At 42.1% G+C, this 18,743-nt stretch overlaps 1 protein-coding gene across 4 annotated transcripts in view; it reads left to right on the top strand.

Moving 5' to 3' along the window:
- The window catches only part of CCHR1.PART0H22orf23 (chromosome chr1.part0 C22orf23 homolog), an 842,373-nt gene that overhangs the window by 172,544 nt on the left and 651,086 nt on the right, over positions 1-18,743 (top strand). Inside the window, exon 2 of one of the 4 annotated variants that reach the window (XM_044068317.1) lies at positions 18,091-18,167. The exons of the other annotated variants lie outside the window; for them this stretch is intronic. The gene's annotated coding sequence lies outside the window, so the exon portion shown is untranslated. The remainder of the gene's footprint in view (positions 1-18,090; positions 18,168-18,743) is intronic. 4 annotated transcript variants of the gene reach the window in all.

The raw sequence follows: 18,743 nt of genomic DNA, 5'->3' as shown, positions 1-18,743 counted from the left end.
GACTTTATATTTTAGGACTTTGGACTCTGAGACGGGCATTCTAAAGGAAGACAAGATGTCTAGTAACGTACCCCTGCTCTGTGCTGAATCCCTATGATGGACGGCAGTAGTGGAGATATAGAGGAAGTGATGTATGTGGGTGTGAGAACACAGAACAGTGGCATGGTACTGCCATGTCCAGCTGTGGTGGGGGAGCACACCATAGGCAGCATGTACCTAGGAAAGTGAATGCCACAAAGGGCACAGTGGCCCCTGTATATAAGGTGAGGCATGGCAATGCATTTTAAGGGGGGACAGAGTGTGCAGTGCGCACTATAGGAGATCAATAGTTTGAAAGAGGAAGTGATGTCATTATAACATGTCCTTTGCTGCAGTGTGTACAGGAAAGGGGTAGTGCTTTCAGTACTACAGGAGATGGCTAACTGGATGCTGCATGAGGGAGGGAGGCAGACAGCTGTGCACAGGACATTTACTGAATGTCATGCACACACAGTAGCTGTTATATATCCCACAGCTCTTGCTGTAGGCCCACAAATGAGGCAATAGCTGAAAATGTTCACCACCCAAGAGGGTAGGGTGTTATTGCAAGAGTTTCTCACACACAGTATGTGCATACTGGACAAATGCAACACAGACAGGTTTGTTGGGACCAGGTTTGGTAGGGAATGGTGCAGGACATCATTGCTGTCAGTGGCCTTATCAGATCTCTGCAACAGGTGTGGGGAAGGGTAATTTATGTGATAGTGCATGCCAAGGAGAAGGCATGGGACATTGCCAAGGACATGTCTACCACTGATCCTATTTGGCACTGTGGGTAGATCACCAACACAGAAGTGGCTAACAGTGTTGCAGGAGATTCTGGTGCCCCTGCCTGGAGAAAAGTGTAGCCTTATAATTGGTGGTGACTTGGATGTTTGAGCTGGGCTGGTGATGACCACAGGAGTGAAAGCAGGGGATGCACCAGGTTACTAATAGCCATTACATTTCAGCATTGTAGAGTGCACTGCTCATGCATTTAAGGACTTATTCAGGAAGAGGCTTCTGCACATCTTTCTTCCAGATACCTTTGGGTTGTAATTGAAACACCTTGCAGGCTGTGTATGATGTTCTTCGTGTTTCACTGTTGCAGTCATCACACTTGGGTTATCTGCCTGAAGGTAGCCCTCAGTCGGCCCGAATACCAGAGTCTTGGGATTTCTGCATCGGATGCTGTCACCTCTTCCATGACGTCAGGTCATCAGGGGTATAAAACATGCAGCTGATGCCATTACATCAGCTTTTCTTGCCATGCGGGAGCCCGAAGCAGAATCAGTTTGTCAAGTGCTGGTCGGCCGCTACCTGAAATTTTTGTTTTTCGTGTTTCAAACCTTAAGTCTTCTAAAGCTAAGTACCTGATTGAGGATCCTTTTTTCTTGCTCTAACCGATGTCAGAAAAAGTTAACAATTGTCTTGCCTGTGGAAAGCAAATACTTCACAGAGATTTTCATTCTTACTGCGTCACCTGCTTAGTCCCAGACCACGACATTCCTCGCTGTCAGTTTTGTGCCTTGTTTAACTCCCAAACTATTCATTGTTAGGCTATCTTTGTCGCTAAATTCTTTCGCTCTCGTAGGGATAAAGACAGGGACAGACCACATAGGTCCAAAACTGCCGATGACGCTTCCGTTAAGCTACTTGCTAGTCCGCCAGTACTCAGTGAGGTGCCTTTGCAGCCCCTGATACCCACTTCTGCAGATTCACAGGCCTCTACTGAGACCCATTTGGAGTCCGGTATGCCGCGAAATGCCTCTTCGACTATGGAACCTGCGAATGTCTCTACCTTGGATGGGTCCAGAGCCGCTGTGCAGGCATCGGCTTCTGGCGGTGTATTCAGACCTTCCAATGTTCATACTAAACCGACTACTTCATTTCTGACCAAAACTACCAAGTTTCTCAGGCCCAGATTCACACAACGCCTAGGAAACCGATGACCAAAGCGCATCCTCAAGCTCCCATGCCACAGAAACAAATGCTTAGAATGGCTGAAGACGTTATTACTTTAATTAGGGGAAGCCAGCCTTCCTCCTCTAAAAGACAAAGAATTGATTTTCCTTCTGATTCTTCATATCATGAGTCCGATGACTCTGTTCCCTCTGATTACCAGGACATACCCTTATCTTCCTATAAGGATTCAGATGCAGTGAATTCTATTCCCTCTGCCTCCCCTCCAGAGGACTTTTCTTTTGGTGAAACCTTGCATACCTTAAGAGAGTATTTCCGCTGGGAATGCCAGAACTACCCACAGTCCAAAAAGAGGCACAGGCTTCTAGCTATGCCCCCTGTCCTGGATATTGTAGATGATGTCTTCATGGAATCCAGTCTTACCCCTGATACTTTACCACCAGCTTCTAGAAAGCCTGACCGGTACTACAGAGTACGTGACTCTCACAAATTTCTTTTTAAAAATCCCACTGCTGATCCAGAGACCATTTCCCGGGGACCTAAGGTATTAAGGTTACTACAGCCAAAAACCCTACCCCTTCGGACAGGGATTCTAGGGCTTTAGACAGATGGGATAAGAAGGTATATACCTCTGCAATTTATACCATCAGGGCTTTAAATTGCCAGTTTCACATGTTGAAGAACCAGCAGCATATTATGGAACTAATTAAACAGAAAATAATGTTGTTGATTCCTGATTGTGTAGAAAGTAAAGATTTACAAGAGTTAATGCATTCTGCAGACTAAGTTAGTAAACATACTTTGCAGTGTGGTTTTGATGCCATAAAAGCATCTTGTAGGTGTGTACTGAGAAGGCATGCTTGGCTGAAGGAACAAATCTTGCCAGACCATGTCAAAGCAAAATTCTAGATGCTCCATTAAACCAAGAATGTTTGTTTGGCCCAAAAGCAGAAGAAGTTCTTAAAAAATGGAGGAAAAAGCTAAATCAATACAATGCAGACTGTTAAAGATTTCCTACAGGTACAGACACCTAGATTCAGTAGGCATTGGCCTTCTAAAAACTGGTCCTTTCCAATCCCTCCCAGACCTTCTCAGTCCAAACCCGGGCAACAGACCACAAAGAATATAGTCTCAGGGTATGCAGAGATCTAAACAATGGAGTGCTCCCACATCAAAAACAGGGAGTGGTAAGCCACCCCCTAATGGAAAAAGTTCCCAATGACTTGTCTATCATCCTTCCCAGTCATGCCCAAGTACTTGCACCCCTAGGAGGAACACTCGCTCTGCATGCAAAAAAATGGAAGTACATTACCCACGACTGATGGGTTCTAAACATTGTATCCCAGGGATACAGATTCTACTTCCACTCACTGCCAACCCCAAGTGGGTTGCTAGAACTTCCTCCAAACCAGTGGGCAGAGGCTCAAAAGCAAGTATGTTCTCTTCTCAGTATCAGGGATATTCAGCCTATTGCAATAGAGCAGAGGGGACAGGGTTTCTACCCCAGACTGTTCCTGGTGCCCAGAAAAAAAAACTCTTTGTGCCCTATTCTGGATCTGTCCATTCTCAACACCTTCCCGGTGGTACCAAAATTCAAAATGCTTACACTCCAACAGCTCCTTCCTATGCTAGCCAAGGGCTCCTGGCTGGTCACCCTAGCCTTAAAAGAAGCTTATCTGCACATCCCCATTAGGGAATCTTGCAGGAAATATCTACGTTTCTTGGCAGGCTCTATGCACTTCCCTTTGGCTTATCTACTGTGCCCAGGGTATTCACAAAGTGCCTGTCTCCAGCCATTGCATTCTGCAGGCAGAGAAATATTCAAATCTACCCATACTTGGACGGTTGCCTGATTCAGGCGGACAGTCAGGAATTGCTACTTCAGCACCTGACGTTTGTAAAGAGACTTCTTACTTCTCTGGGGTATACCATCAACAAAATGAAATCACATCTGGTACCCAGCCAAAAGATTGTATTCCTGGGAGCAAGCTTGAACATAACTTCCCAGATGGCATTCCTCACTCCAGAAAAGCTGGTTTATTTGACAAATTACTTCAAACTACTGGCCAAAACCGAGCTATCTGCAAGAAAAATACTGCAAGCACTAGGGTTCATGGCCTCATGCATTCTACTAATTCCATATGCAAGAATGCATATGAGGAAACTTCAGTGGTACTTAAAAAGTCTCTGGTGTCAACATTCTCAGGACCTGGAAACACTGATTCTTATCATTCCTCGTCTAAGGACTGAGTTCCTTTGGTGGGCAGAAGCTTGCAACCACAACAAGGGACTCCCTTTCACTCAACCCCCTCGCCTCCCAAACTCTGACAACAGATGCATCAGACTATGCATGGGTGGCTCACATGGCAGGCAAATTAATTCAAGGTAAATGGAGCCCAGGACAAATTCACTTGCATATCAATCAAAAAAATGTTAGCTGTACAGAATGTACTGACAGCCTTCAAATACCTTACCCTTCCAGGACAACTCTTGATAAAGACAGACAACACCACAGTTATGTGGTACATAAACAAGTGGGGGGATCTCATTCCTACCCACTCTGCAGGTTAGCCATGGCCCTATGGAATACAGCTTTGAGCAATCAAGTGCACCTGCAAGCTCATTTCCTGCCAGGCAAACAAAATTCACTGGCAGACGACTTAAGCAGAAATCTACTGGACCCACATGAGTGGAAACTGGAACCCAACTCATTTAAACTTCTAACCCACAGGTGGGGGACACCAGAGGTGGACCTCTGCCTCCCCCCAGAACCATCAATTGAGCAAATTTTGCACCAGAAATCCCCACAGCCAAGCATGGAAAGTGGATGCCTTATCCTTTACATGGGAAAACCTCTCAATCTATGCCTTTCCCTCTCTGCCCCTCCTCTCAAAAGTACTACTCAAGGTCAAACAGGACAGACCAAGGACAATCCTTATTGCACCAGACTGGCCACTCCAGCACTGGTGCAATAGGGATTGTCCTTATTGCACCAGACTGGCCACGCCAGCACTGGTACCCACTCCTATGCAGTCTGACAGCAGTGCCACCCTGGCACCTGCATCAAACCCCCTCTCTGCTGTCCCAGCAGGAGGGACAGATTATGCATCCTCAGCTGCAAACCCTGAACCTTGCAGCCTGGCCTATTCCCTGAATACACCACCAGCAACCCTCAGCAAACAGGTGCTGGATGACATCCTTTAGGCCAGGAGGCCTAGTACTAGGAAATCCTATTAAGAAAAGTGGAAAAGATACTATTCTTGGAGCCAGTCTCAAGGAAAGGACATAGCTGTGCCCATCTTACCTCAAATCCTAGATTTCCTAGCAGAGCTGCTCCACAAAGGCCTATCCTTCTCATCAATTAAGATTCATGTGTCTGCCATCTCAGCCCATTACAATTCTGAGCCACCCCTCTTCTATCACCCTCTGATTAAACAGTCCCTGAGAGGAGCTAACAATTTAAGACCCCCTGAGGAGAGCTCCCACTCCTGCCTGGGACCTCACCTTTGTACTAGAGAAATTTACGCTTCCGCCTTTTGAGCCTGCTGCTACAGCAGAGTTAAAATTCCTCTCTTGGAAAACAGCCTTACTTCTAGCCATCACTTCAGCAAGAAGGGTGTCTGAGTTGCAGGCTGTTATGGCGGTGGAACCCTTCATTATTTTCCATGCAGACAGGGTTTCCCTCAGGTCTAACCCATCATTTATGCCCAAAGTGGTATCCAGTGTGGCTTTAAACCAATTCATCCATTTACCAACCTTCTTCCCTAATCCTCAGAATAAAGGGGAAAGGATCCTGCACTCCTTGGACATGCACAGACAGCTCAGGTCCTACCTTGACAGGACTAAGCCTTTCTGAAAAACTGACCAGCTGCTAGTCAGCTTTACTACAGGGGCAGAGGCTCTGCAAGGTAATTTCAAAGCAAACCATTTCCAAATGGATAGCATACTGCATCCATTTCTGCTACAAACACCATGGAAAAACTATCCCACAGGGGATCAAAACTCATTCCACTAGGGCTACCTCAACCTCTACAGCTTTTCTAAAGGGTGTCACTAACAGGGAGATCCTGGAAGCTGCAACCTGGAGTTCTGTACACACCTTCACCATGCATTACCACTTACCTGTCTTTTCTAAATCCAGAGCTGGATTTGCCTCAGCAGTCTTACAAGGCCTGCTAGCCAGCCTTAATATTTCTTGATTGCCTCCACCCTTCCTCAGCTTTGGGAATCAACCCAAGTGTGATGACTGCAACAGTGAAACATGAAGAACATAGTACAGTTGTGTACACTTACCATAAATGTAGATGTTCGAGTGTATTCACTGTTGCAGTCCTGGTTACCCTCCTTCCAGCCCCCTAACTTCTCTGTTTTCTACCTTTGCTCTTTTTGGCCATATCTTATGGATTTGGTATTTACTTTTTACTGGAGGTGTTCCACACCATTTAATTGCTTCCTATTTTGGGGGCTTGTGACATCTGGGGCAAGAAAAACTGATGTAATAGCATCAGCTGCATGTTTTATACCTCTGACGACCTGATGTCATGGAAGAGGTGACAGCATCTGACGCAGAAATCCCAAGACTCTGGTATTCAGGCCGACTGAGGGCTACCTGCAGGCAGATAACCCAGGTGTGATGACTGCAACAGTGAATACACTTGGAACATCTACATTTATGGTAAGTGTATACAACTGTACTTTCCCCATATGCTGTTTACATATTTGTCATTTACCAGCATGCCTGCCACAGGCGGGGGTCCATTATAATAGGGCAGCACATGTTTTACACCAGTAGGTTGCCTTTCAATGACAGTGATGGTTGTGTGCACGTGGTACAGTTTGACATGGCAACACTAACATAGAGGGCTCACAAACATCCCCTCACAGATAAGGCCCCTGTGGACAGACAAGCTGAACCTACAGCTTTGCTAGTGTTTGGCAGACATCCTGTAACTGTGATCCCCACCCAGGCTACACAGACGTTCCCAGCTCACATAGCATCTGTGAACTTTACTGCCTTTGATGTGCATGTGTACCCCATACAGAAGAGGAGTAATGGTTTGTGGCACGGCAATGACTTTCTCTAATTCTGTCCCAGACCTGAGTGCAAGACTTAATGTGGAGATTTATAGGTCCATGATCCAGTCACAAACTTCTGCTACATACAGCATTGTGGAGATGTCACTTGTGCTTTGTGGCCTGCATAATGACATGACGTAACTGTGTGGTCTACTGTATGATGTGTAGAGCCTACACAATGACATATAGTATAGGGATAGAGAGCAGACAGTGCTCAGGTCACTGTTGGCTAACATTGCACCCACTGATGCTTCCATGAGGCAGATGGTAACCACCATCATGCTTGTCTCTGTAGGCTACATTGTCCCTAGCCATAGGAGAGTCAGGAGGGGATGTTGCCAGTCACAGACCATTCCTAAGACAACATCACTGTTGGCGCTGGTCACGGAGGGCACCACGGTTGACTCCGGTCACAGAGGGTGCCATTGTTGGCTGCAACCACAAAGCTACCACTGTTGGCTGCAACCTCAGAGGCCACCACTGTTGGCTGTAGTCACAGAGGCCTGTAGCCACAGAGGCCGCCACTGCTGGCTGCAGCCACAGAGGCCACCACTGCTGGCTGCAGCCACAAAGGCCACCACTGCTGGCTGCAGCCACAGAGGCCGCCACTGCTGGCTGCAGCCACAGCGGCCGCCACTGCTGGCTGCAGCCACAGAGGCCACTACTGCTGGCTGCAGCCACAGAGTCCACCACAGCTGTTACAGTGGCCACCACAGTTATCTGCCCTCACAGAGGTCACCACAGTTGTCTGCCATCACAGAGGCCACCACTGTTGGTGGCCATCACAGAGGCCACCACTGTTGGCGGCCGTCACAGAGGCCACCACTGTTGTTGGCCATCACAGAGGCCACCACTGTTGGCGGCCGTCACAGAGGCCACCACTGTTGGCGGCCATCACAGAGGCCACCACTGTTGGGCATGGCCAATATCATGTTCATGCAGCTGACATTCCTCAGCCTCCTCATTTGGGACACCTCACCAGATCATACACTGTCACATCTGTACTTTCACACCTTTGATATCCTCTGTGGACAGATGTAGTTGTGTGCCTATATGTGGCCATCATTTGAGACACAGATGCTGTACATCTTTTACATACTGACACAGGACATCTCATCAGGGGCCACACACATTCTAATTAATTTTACTTCATCCCTACTGTGACATCCCTCCTTTGGGCCAGTGATCAATGAGCCTCAGTCCTCACCACTGACACCAGTGGGGAACATTCACTAAGGAAAAATAATAGATACACTCATTATTTTCAGATGCAGCTCTCTGCACCAAGTACAGTTTCCCTCACGTGCACACAGTGAATGCACACTCCAGTCCTGAGGATATTTTTTTTTTCTCCAGGCCCAAAATAAGACTCCCACTGACACACCTATAGAGTTGTGTTCTTAGCCAGGTGTTCCAAGCCATGCCCTCTACAACCCTCTCTGTGAAATCAGTGCTCTCAATGTCCCTGTTTAAAGTAGCTGATACACACACACTCTCTTTGAGATTTGATTTTCACACACACACACAGACACACACACACACAGCTGGGAAAGGCTGGCGCAGCTTACCCGCTTTGCCACCTCCACCCAGACTATAATGTAGATACAATGTCACCAGAGCAGCCAAAGACAGCTACACTAAGGCTGTTACTAGGGTACCCAATTACTCTCAGTAAAATTAACACTTATACAAATGGGAATGTTTGACCAAGCAGCAAGACTTTCAGGAAGATGGTGCCATAGTGCCACTAAATAAATGCAGTTACTCTCAAATGTTAAATATTTTCTAAAAGACCAGCCACAATGAAATGTATAAATATATTTAATAATAAATAACAAAATACAAAACATGAAAATACTGAATGTTTATTTATGATAAACACCAGAGTTTCATTCCAAAGGAAAAAAAATGCAAAGACTCAGGCAGATAGAGAAAAACAATATTTAGCTAATCTCTCTATATTTTCCTGAAGAATTACTGTTCCCTAGTTACTTACTAAAGCAAGGCAAGATGAAGTTAATTGATTGTCTCTTGTCGGGTCTAATAACAGTGTGTCTGTCGCATCTCCCACTAGTATTCAAACAGAGTTTCAGTACTGGCTACAGAACGATGTCACATCTGGTCACCTGACTTGTGGTTCCTACACTACTCCCTCATTAGCAACTGAGCCTAGATTTGGCACTGATATGTCACAATACACACACAGAACTTTAGCCAAGGTATATTGCAGCATTTGGAAACAGTAAAACAATTCCAACAATTCCATCCTTCCTGCATAGACTAATAAGCCATACTTTGGCACCTCAGGGTAACACTGAGGACAGTAGAGCAAGATCCCAGCCCATGTTTTTCAAAGACATTGCATCTCTGGCTGCATTCAGACCTGTGAGATAAAATATTTATGGGCTAAACCAAGTCATTTAATTTCAGGCTATTTCTCTTAAGGTTAGCTGGGCTGTGCTTAACCCCTACCCTTCCATTATCCTTTGTTACTTATATGCATTTAATCAGTTACAACAGTACAGTCTGACATACATGTATATTTCTTTCCTGTCCGGCAGGACCTACAGTTGATACATTTTTAACACAAGCATCTGTACAAATCAGTTTGATAGTCAAAAGTCAAATAATTATTTACAAAACTCCAGCTAGCTATGATGGCATATGTTGCACATTCATTGCCCAGCTTCCCCAAGCACAATCGGCACTACCTGACATCATCATACTTACCACAAACCCATCAATCTCTGAGACTGCAGTGCCATCGCAGTGCACACTACCAGTGTTCACAACACTGTAGCTTCACCCCAGTATTATAGGGGTATGATCGACGACTCCAATCAACTTGCTACCAGGTTCACCTCCCATGATCCTGGAACATATGATAGTTTTGCTGTCACCTGTCACTGTTTCCTTTCCCACTTGTGCATGTGATGATATTTATGCTCTGAGTATTCCCTAACACGTGTGGTTAAGGTGTTATCTGTTACCCACCATAGCCAGTTCATGCTTTACCTTTCATAACCTGGGTGTGATAATGCATATGTGTGTGTGTGTGTGTGTGTGTGTGTGTGTGTGTGTGTGTGTGTGTGTGTGTGTGTGTGTGTGTGTGTGTGTGTGTGTGTGAGAGCATGTATGTGTTTGTCATGGTCATAGTTGTAGACCAGATCTCATCTGTTTGCTAGCGCCACAATGTATTGTCTGTACTGTTGCCTAGCATGTGGTACTGCCTATTTACATCCACCACCATCTGACTGTCTGCCATGCTCCTCAGCTGCTGGGCTTACAGTTATGGTCGGCCCTGTTGGGATGTTTTCCTGCTGCTTTAGCTGTTTCTGCAGCGCTATGTTATACAACATGACAAATACAACAAGGATTTGGCTGCATGTCTGTGGTGCATACTGCATTGACCCACTGAATGCATCAAGGCAGTGGAAGCATCCCTTCAGTTATCCAAAAACATATTCCATATGGTTCTGAGTTCTTGGATGTGCAGTGCTGTGAACCAATTTTGACATGATCAGGGGGTAGTGGATGTGGGTCATCACCCACAGCAAGTATCCTATAGGGTGTTACAGCATTGGTTAATGAATGGCCTCAGTTCAAAAATGTAATACCGCAGTGAGCTTCATTGCAGTGTTTTGTTTTGTACTGGCCAATGGAACACTTTTCGATGATTTTTCCCCTTTTCTCAACTGTGGTGCAACTGTGGAGTTGGCATGTAGAATTTAGGAAGTTGGGGCAGAGTCTCCCACACGAGGGGTGAAGAGGGGCAAACTCCTGCAAAAAAATGTATTTTTTAGAGATTTTTTTTAAGGTTTTTATCTTGCCATTTATTTTAGTATTCATCTTTTGGAAACTGGTGAGTCAAAAGAGTTCTGTGATTGCCAGTAATTAAACCATTCACAGCTCCAGCTCTTACCCAGCATCACCTACAACACACAGCAGTGCTAGTAGCATACTTCTGAACCCCCTGTGTGCATCTACTACATAAATGACTGTGAGGGAAGTCTCCAGCCCCCCACATACAAACTACTACTGGTATAGGTCAGATGTGCCATGTAGTAGAATCAGGTGTCAGGCTTAACAATGCTGCGTTAATCATTGATTATCCTTTTTTCTCCTCCTCCCTTCTTCATTTATTCCAACCATCCCAGTGCCCCTGTACAGTGCTGGATATTCCTGTTTCTCCTACTTTTGCCCTTGGACTACTCTGAGCAAGCAAGGGCCAGAGTGGATCTTAAAGGGCTTCCTGAGAGGCTGTGCCATCAACTGCTTCTGCTACTGATGGAGGTTATTATGACCTACCCTTATTTTCCCACCTTCACCACTGCATTCACTGATGATATCCTGGGGCTGTTCCCCTCTGTGGACCACACCTCCCTTCAGGGAGTGTCTTTGAAGGCCACCGCTCCACCTCAAACACTTGAGAAACTAATCAAACCCGGATAACTTGAGCCATATTTAGGGATCATCAACTGCCCTTTTGTCCATCACTAATGTGTAATTCCAGAGATGTTGCACTGAAAATCAAGACTGTACTCTCTTGGGGATTTCTCTTGACTCTGAGGCAGTGCAGTCTCAGGGCTGGTATATACAAGTAGCAGGATGTGTGGAGCCTGGATGCAGGTGGGCTTGCCCCCAAAAGCTTTTGTGTGTGTGTGTGTTTTTTTAAGATGCCTTACATTTGAGTTCTTATGAGGATTTGTAATTGCTGTTTCATTAGGCATTCATTAGGAAAACTTTGAGAACTGCTTGTGTGGTGCACACAAACTTTATAGATGATGCTGTGAGTATTACCTCCTTGGAGTTGATAGCAGCCTTTCCTGATGATGTATATTACACTCTTTAGACAAGAGGAGCAGAGGAGGCCTTGATGGTGTGTGTGTGTGTGTGTGTGTGTGTGTGTGTGTGTGTGTGTGTGTGTGCCTATGTCTGTATGTAATTAGTGGCTCTTAGGACTTCAGGGAAGTGAGCTATGCTTTAAAATGCCCACTTAGTGATGAATGTCAAATAAGCAGTCATTGGGAACCATATATGCTTCTCCACATGCTGCAACACAGTGTAAAGGAACTGATGTATAATATGCAAGGTTGATGTTTGCAATATTCCTAAATCAGTGAAAGGACACTAGCTCAGATGTTTAAAGCTGCATATATTTTAATGTGTACCGGGATGGGAAGTCCACACATCCACTTTGAATCTGATTTGTTTGTGAGCAGCACAATTTAACAAAAAGTTGTATGGTTTCCCTGTCCATAGAGAAGTGGTCTACAGTTTGATGGCCAGTCTGGTGCTGGTAGGCCTGCTCCTGATTGCACCATCTGTGATAAGGAGGAGGGCTGTGGCACACCACGTCATGGGCACTGACTCCAAGAGTGGTCCATAATGCGCTGTCCAGCTGTAGCTGTTGCTGCAAACATTTTATGGCTGAAACATTTGATGGCCAGTCTGGTGCTGGTAGGTGAGCTCCTGATTGTACCATCTGTGATGATGAGGAGGGCTGTGGCACACTATGTCATGGGCACTGACTCCAAGAGTTGTCCATAATGTGCTGTTCAGCTGTAGCTGTTGCTGCAAACATTTTAGATCACATGTACACCATAAACCCTTAGTGTTCATAACAGGAGTGCACCACAGTGCTGCACACTTTTATCTGTGTATCCATCTTCCATGCTTGATGCTGTCATTTGCATAATCACTGTGCCTTTTTTGCATCGTGAACCTTAACCTTATTTCTGTATTTTTATTTAGTGGTTTGCATATCCTAACATTTCCTTTCTACTTGTGTTTGTTAGTTTTCTCCTCCCTGCACATTTCTGCCACCAGTGCTATTTTGTGAAGTCCCGTGCACTCTTTCTGAATCCCTACCTACGTTTTGGGTTAACTGGGTCTTAACATGTACAATTAGTAAGGTTATTGTATCTTTTCAGTGAGTTATCTTGACTCAGAATCCTATTTATTAAAGTGCATGTCTGTAGTCCATGAACACATAAAAAAGGATATGCCTTTTCCAATCTTCTTTCTTAATTTTATTGGTAGTTTCACTACATCACAGTAGTCTTCCCAGGATTTATTTTTTTTAATCAGAGATAGTCAGTGTATCAGTATTTCCCATTCTCTTCTTGTATTTCTTTCCATTTAGTTTGATGTAAGTGCTGATATTTTCTGAATGATTATATTCTTTAATTTATGAAACTATGTAACTCTGTAGACTTGATTGCCAAAGCAGTGGGTACTGTATCTTGGCAGAAAATCCCAACAAATTAAATGGCTCAAAAGCTTTAATGAATAATATACACTTCATGGCAAGACAGCAGTAGTAGGAGTAACAGTGGGCAGAAATTAACTGTTTGTAATCTTGACAGCTCAGTGCAGCAGAGACAGAAAGTAAGAGGAAGGAGAGACTGGGCTATGTTTCATACTAATTGTATGTAACTGAACATCTCTAACAGTAATGTACCAACTAGGCGTAAGCATTTTGAATGCACAAGATATTGTTATAGTGTAAGTAGTATCGTTTCCTTAAATCCTATATAAAGCTATCTGAAGCTAACTTTTAAAGGCTTTTTTTTACTTAAGTAATTTTTATTTTGAAACAAAAATATTGCAGATACAACATAATCTAAATTCTAATACATAAATAACTATATATACTGTGTACATTTGGCCTGCAGGAAAAATCAATAAATGAAACCAGTTTGATACAAAATGCATAGATTAATGTACAATTAAGTAAAGCATTTACAGTAATCAGAGAGAGGCACAGTCCAGTTGCAGATTTTCAATAAGATGTAGTACCTGTCTCCAAGAATTATTTGTTAATGTGTTAGGATAGATTCTCAGTTCTTTAATCTTGATCTCTTTCTGTGCCGTGTTCATTAAAGATATAAATTCTTCCATGGACATTGGTGAAGCAGAATTCCATTTCATCGTTATGCCCTTTCTAGCAACTATTAGAATGGTCCACAATAAATAATGATTGTCCCTCTTCAAATGAAGACCTTCATTTATATTTAGTAGCACTAAAGCTTTAGATAATATAGACAAATCTGTGAATAGAGCTTGTAAAAAATATTAATATAATTCCAGACTTGTTTCATACTAGTGCACTCATAAAATATGTATCCAATCTGCCCCGCATGCTTGAGAAGATCTCCAACATAAAACTTTACTAAAGGTAATAAAATTGGCTGTTTTATCTGATGGTAGGAATGTTCTATGGAGAAACTTCCAGGTATAAATTCTCTAATGTCGTGACCAAGAGGTTAATTTAACAGAAAGCAAGAGATTGTTTTTAATTTCTGTAGTTAAAGATAAGGAATGCCTCTTAGTAGTATAATTCCAATAGTTTTCTTGAGGTTTGTTTTGTTTTATATGTTATTAATATTTTATACAGACTTGAGGTGATGTTATTCAAGTTAAAATTGTTACAAACAATTTCATATAAATAGATGACAAACTTTGTCTTTCCTTTGAAAGAAGAACTCTTAATTATTCTGCATAAATCATGGGAATATGACAGAACACTTTGTAGAAGTAGCCAATCTTGAAGTGATTGACAAGACATTGTAATGCAATTTAAACTGTCTAGTACCTTATGTTCACTCATATAATGTTGCCAACATATGACATTTTTAGATTCCCAGATATTTAATTGCAATTTGTCAATAATTTTTGTTTTTGTAATACTAAAGGGAATCAATGTGTCAAACCAAAGCTTGATCTCTATGTTCATGTTAATAAATTTCCTGAATGTATTAAATATAAAATTAATGGCATTTAATTGTACAGGTTTTGATACATTGTATTGTATAGAGGGCATACCATAACTTATTAAATCGATTAGTTAGTGGAACATTAACTGAAGTATGACTTTCGTTTAAAAATGGTTAAATGTAAGCACTTCCAGTTTACAGTATAATTGGGGTCTACCCAATTTATAATTGTTCCAATTAGAGGCCTTGATATATGTTTCTTTATCAGGAAATTTAATTCATTCTTGTTCCCAAGCTCTAATATGATGAGTAAAAGCTATTCTGTTTTTATTTGGAAACCTTAAAAATTTTAATAAAAGAAAGTTTATGTTTTCAAGAAATTTTCTGTTTGGGATCATAGATATGGCTTGTGAGATATATAATATCGTCAGTAAAAGTATCATTTTTATTAGCTGTTATCTGTCCTCAAAGGTTATAAACATTTTATTCCACATTTCCATATGGAATTTCAATTATTTTTATAATGTTATTATAATTTATGTTTATTGTTTCTTCAATAGTGGTGCATACAATAATGCCCAAACAATCAAAAGTAGGTACTTGGTTGCCAATAATCTGATTTTTGTCAGCTTGTATTTTTTTCTTTTTATTCTAAAACAAGTATGTTGATTTTTGTTTATTAAACCAGAGATTGAATGGAACTTCATCATTATTAATAGATCAAATTCATTTAGAGTTGCTTTAGAATTAGATAAAGTTAGTAATATGTCTTCTGCAAATAACATTATCTTAGGTATAATGACTATATATTTTTACACCTTTTATGTTTGTATCATTCCTTAATAACTGGGCAAAAATTTCAATAACTATTGCAAAAAGAATTGGGGGCATGGGACAGCCTTTTTTGGTGCCCTTGGTTATAAGAATGGACACCAAAGTAAGTGGGCCTAATTTTATATAGGCTAGATTGTTTTTATATATATTCCTTAAAAGTGAAATGAAGCAAGGAGGAAAATAAAATAAAGTTAATACTTTGAATAATTCCAATTTAATGAGTCAAATGCTCTTTCTACATCTAAACCAATTATTTGAGTTGGTGAACAGGAAGTGACCAGCTGAGTTGTTGGATTTGATGGTTTGCACTAATAGTCTATTGGATGACTGGAGTGATATGGAGTTGGAGTGGGGCTAGATGATGTTTTTCATGGCAGGTGTATTATCTGGTTGGTTAAGTGCTTTGTGAGCCACAATGAGTTGCTTATACTGAATCTGCCTGGGAAGCTCTAGCCATCCAAGATAATTTAGATTTTTACAATAATGTGTTCTACAGGATAGATCAGTTGCAAATCTTGCTATGTTTTTATAGAAACTTGAGAGTTTGTTAAGGTCATTTTTATTTAGGCTGGCAAGTAAAGGGGAAGCATAGGAGAGTGTAGAGAGTAGGTGGGAGTGGGCAATTGAAGTCCTAGCATATGGGGTAAGGAATGGCTTTATCCTATATAGTGAGCCCAGTTTTCTGTTAATGGTTTTGATTGTTTTGTTGACATGCACATCAAACTTAAGATTGTTGTCTATAATGACTCCTAGCAGTTTTGTATGGGCATCTGGAGAGATTATGGTACCGTTATTGGCCTTAATGGAGAGAGTTAATGCCAGTGATCTTTGCGTGGGGGTGAAAAGTAGGAGTTTTGTTTTATTAGGATTTAGAATCAGACAGCGAGTGTCAAGCCAGTTCTCTACTATATTGAAAGTACTCTGAGTTATTGATATCAGCTCTGTTTGTGAGGTGCCAGTGCAGATCAACATTGAGTCGTCTGCATATTGAATGCAGATGGCTTCAGGGAAGACTGTGTGGAGGTCATTGATAAAAATGGAAAACAGAAGTGGTCCCAGGATAGACCCCTTTGGGACAGCTAGAGTGTTGGGAAGGAGGTTTGAGAGTTGGTTCTGCCATAAGATGGATTGTAGTCTATTGTTCAGGTAGGATTCAAACCATCAGAGAGAGTGATTGCCTAGGGACATTGTTGCCAGGGTGTTGAGAAGATGGTGATTGACCATGTCAAAAGCCTTGGACAGGTCTAAGAAGAGGGCTGAAGATAACTTGTTGTTGTTCCTGTTGTAGTTTATAGCATTATAGAAGGTGAGGAGAGCTGTGGTGGTACTATGATGTGGCCTGAAGCCATGCTGGGATTTAGCCAGTAGGTTGTTTTGGTTTAGAAAGTACAGGAGCTGTTTATGGATGCATTTTTCCATTATTTTTGCCAGAGGTGGTAAGATGGCTATGGGTCTATAATTGGATAACTCAGTAGAGTTACCACCTTTATGGAGGGGTATGACACAAGATATTTTCCAGATAGAGGGGACTGAGGCTTCTGATATGGACCGATTAATTAGAATGGAAAGGGGGTACATTATGGTATCTGCAGCTTTTTGCAAATATTCTGCTGGGAGAAAGTCTGCAGCTAGGGTAGTAGGTTTTAATTTTTTGAGTAGTGAACGAATGAAAGATGTAGAGACTGGTTGGAAGCTAAAGGAGATCTGGGAGCTGGGAGTGCTATCCAGTAGGTTAGAGGAGTTAAGGGGTATTTGGGTGTTAGCAACATCCGCTGGTAGTTTATCAGTAGAGGCTGAGGGAGGTGGAGTGGTGATTTGACTTGAGTGCAGTAATTTATTTATCCCTGCCCAGACTTTTTGGGGGTTATTTTAGTTCCCTTGTTGGAGATGGAGGTAGTAGTGTTTTTATCTAATAGAATAGCTCGTTTTGTCTCATTTCTTAATTGTCTAAATTTGGTTTGGTTTATGGGGTCTTTTGTAGCATGCCATGTTGCCCATGCCTTATTTCTGAGTATGATTTTTGTTTTAGTGTCTTTAGAGAGCCACGGGGCAGCTTTTGTTTGTACCCTCGTCGAATGAGCATCGAGGATGGTGAGGAATTTATTGTTAAAGTGGGAGGCAGCTTTGTCTAGGGCAGGTTCTTTAGGGCAGCCCAGTTGCATGCTTTAAGTTCATCCTGAAACTTACTAGGATTGAAGCTTTTACTATTTCTTATTGTTCTCTAGATGGGCTGCTGAGAGTAATTAGCTTTGTGCTTGCAGATAAAGGTAAGAAAGTGGTCGCTGAGGTCATCAGTGATGACCCCCGCAGGATAAATCTTGAGTTTCTGCTACTTGTGGTATATTAAATTAGTTTTCATTTACCCAGTCTAGCTATAAATGGTTTATAGTGATTAAATTTACTTCTATTAGTGTTTCCCATGCATCTAGATGCTATTTACTTCATAGGGGGACCAAAATATTCACTGTGTGCTTGGGAAGTACATCTGCTAAAAAGTTCCTTTTACTTCCTTTCAAAACAGTGAAGGAGACCTCAGCCTGAGCTACTATGCAGTGAGTAAGTAAAGGAACTACAGAGGAGCTTGTGGGCCTTCATGAGGTATGTAAAAAGTGTCACCTCTTTGCTAGAAATGGAATCTTTTGATTTTGAGTGAAAAAGGAAAGAAAAGAGTTGAAAATGAAGTGTATGAAGTAAATGAAGCTTAAATAAAATAAAAAATCTGTTTATGTACAGTTATCAGTTCTTAAACGTATGAAAACAGTATAATAATCACTTCTATTTTCTTGGGAAAGATATTTAAGCAGCAGAACAATAAATTAATGTTTAAATTGCAGGTTAGTTGTTTGGTGTGTAGGAATATTTTCCTTTCCCCTTTCTAGCATTCTGATTACATATAATAGATGGATTTCTATGTGCATGATTAAGATATCTTAAATTCTCTAATAGGGATCAAGCAATAAACTAGATATTTCATAAAAGTGACAAGTTAAAGTCAGTGAGAAGAAGCATTATGCTAATAATTGTGATAGATTTCTTCTTATGGCAGTACTTGGTTAAATATGAAGGAGCCTTTACTAACAAAAAATGCACATTCATTTAAAAATAAAACTTTGTTGTTTGGTTATGCATCTTGCAGAATTATTGTTATTTATGTCAGATAGCATGGATATAAAC

Source organism: Protopterus annectens, chromosome 1.part0 (assembly GCF_019279795.1).
Source record: "Protopterus annectens isolate FY-2018-M chromosome 1.part0, PAN1.0, whole genome shotgun sequence".
NCBI classification, from domain to species: Eukaryota; Metazoa; Chordata; order Ceratodontiformes; family Protopteridae; genus Protopterus; species Protopterus annectens.
Note: the sequence above shows the minus strand (reverse complement) of the source record. Positions and strands in the feature narration are given on the sequence as shown.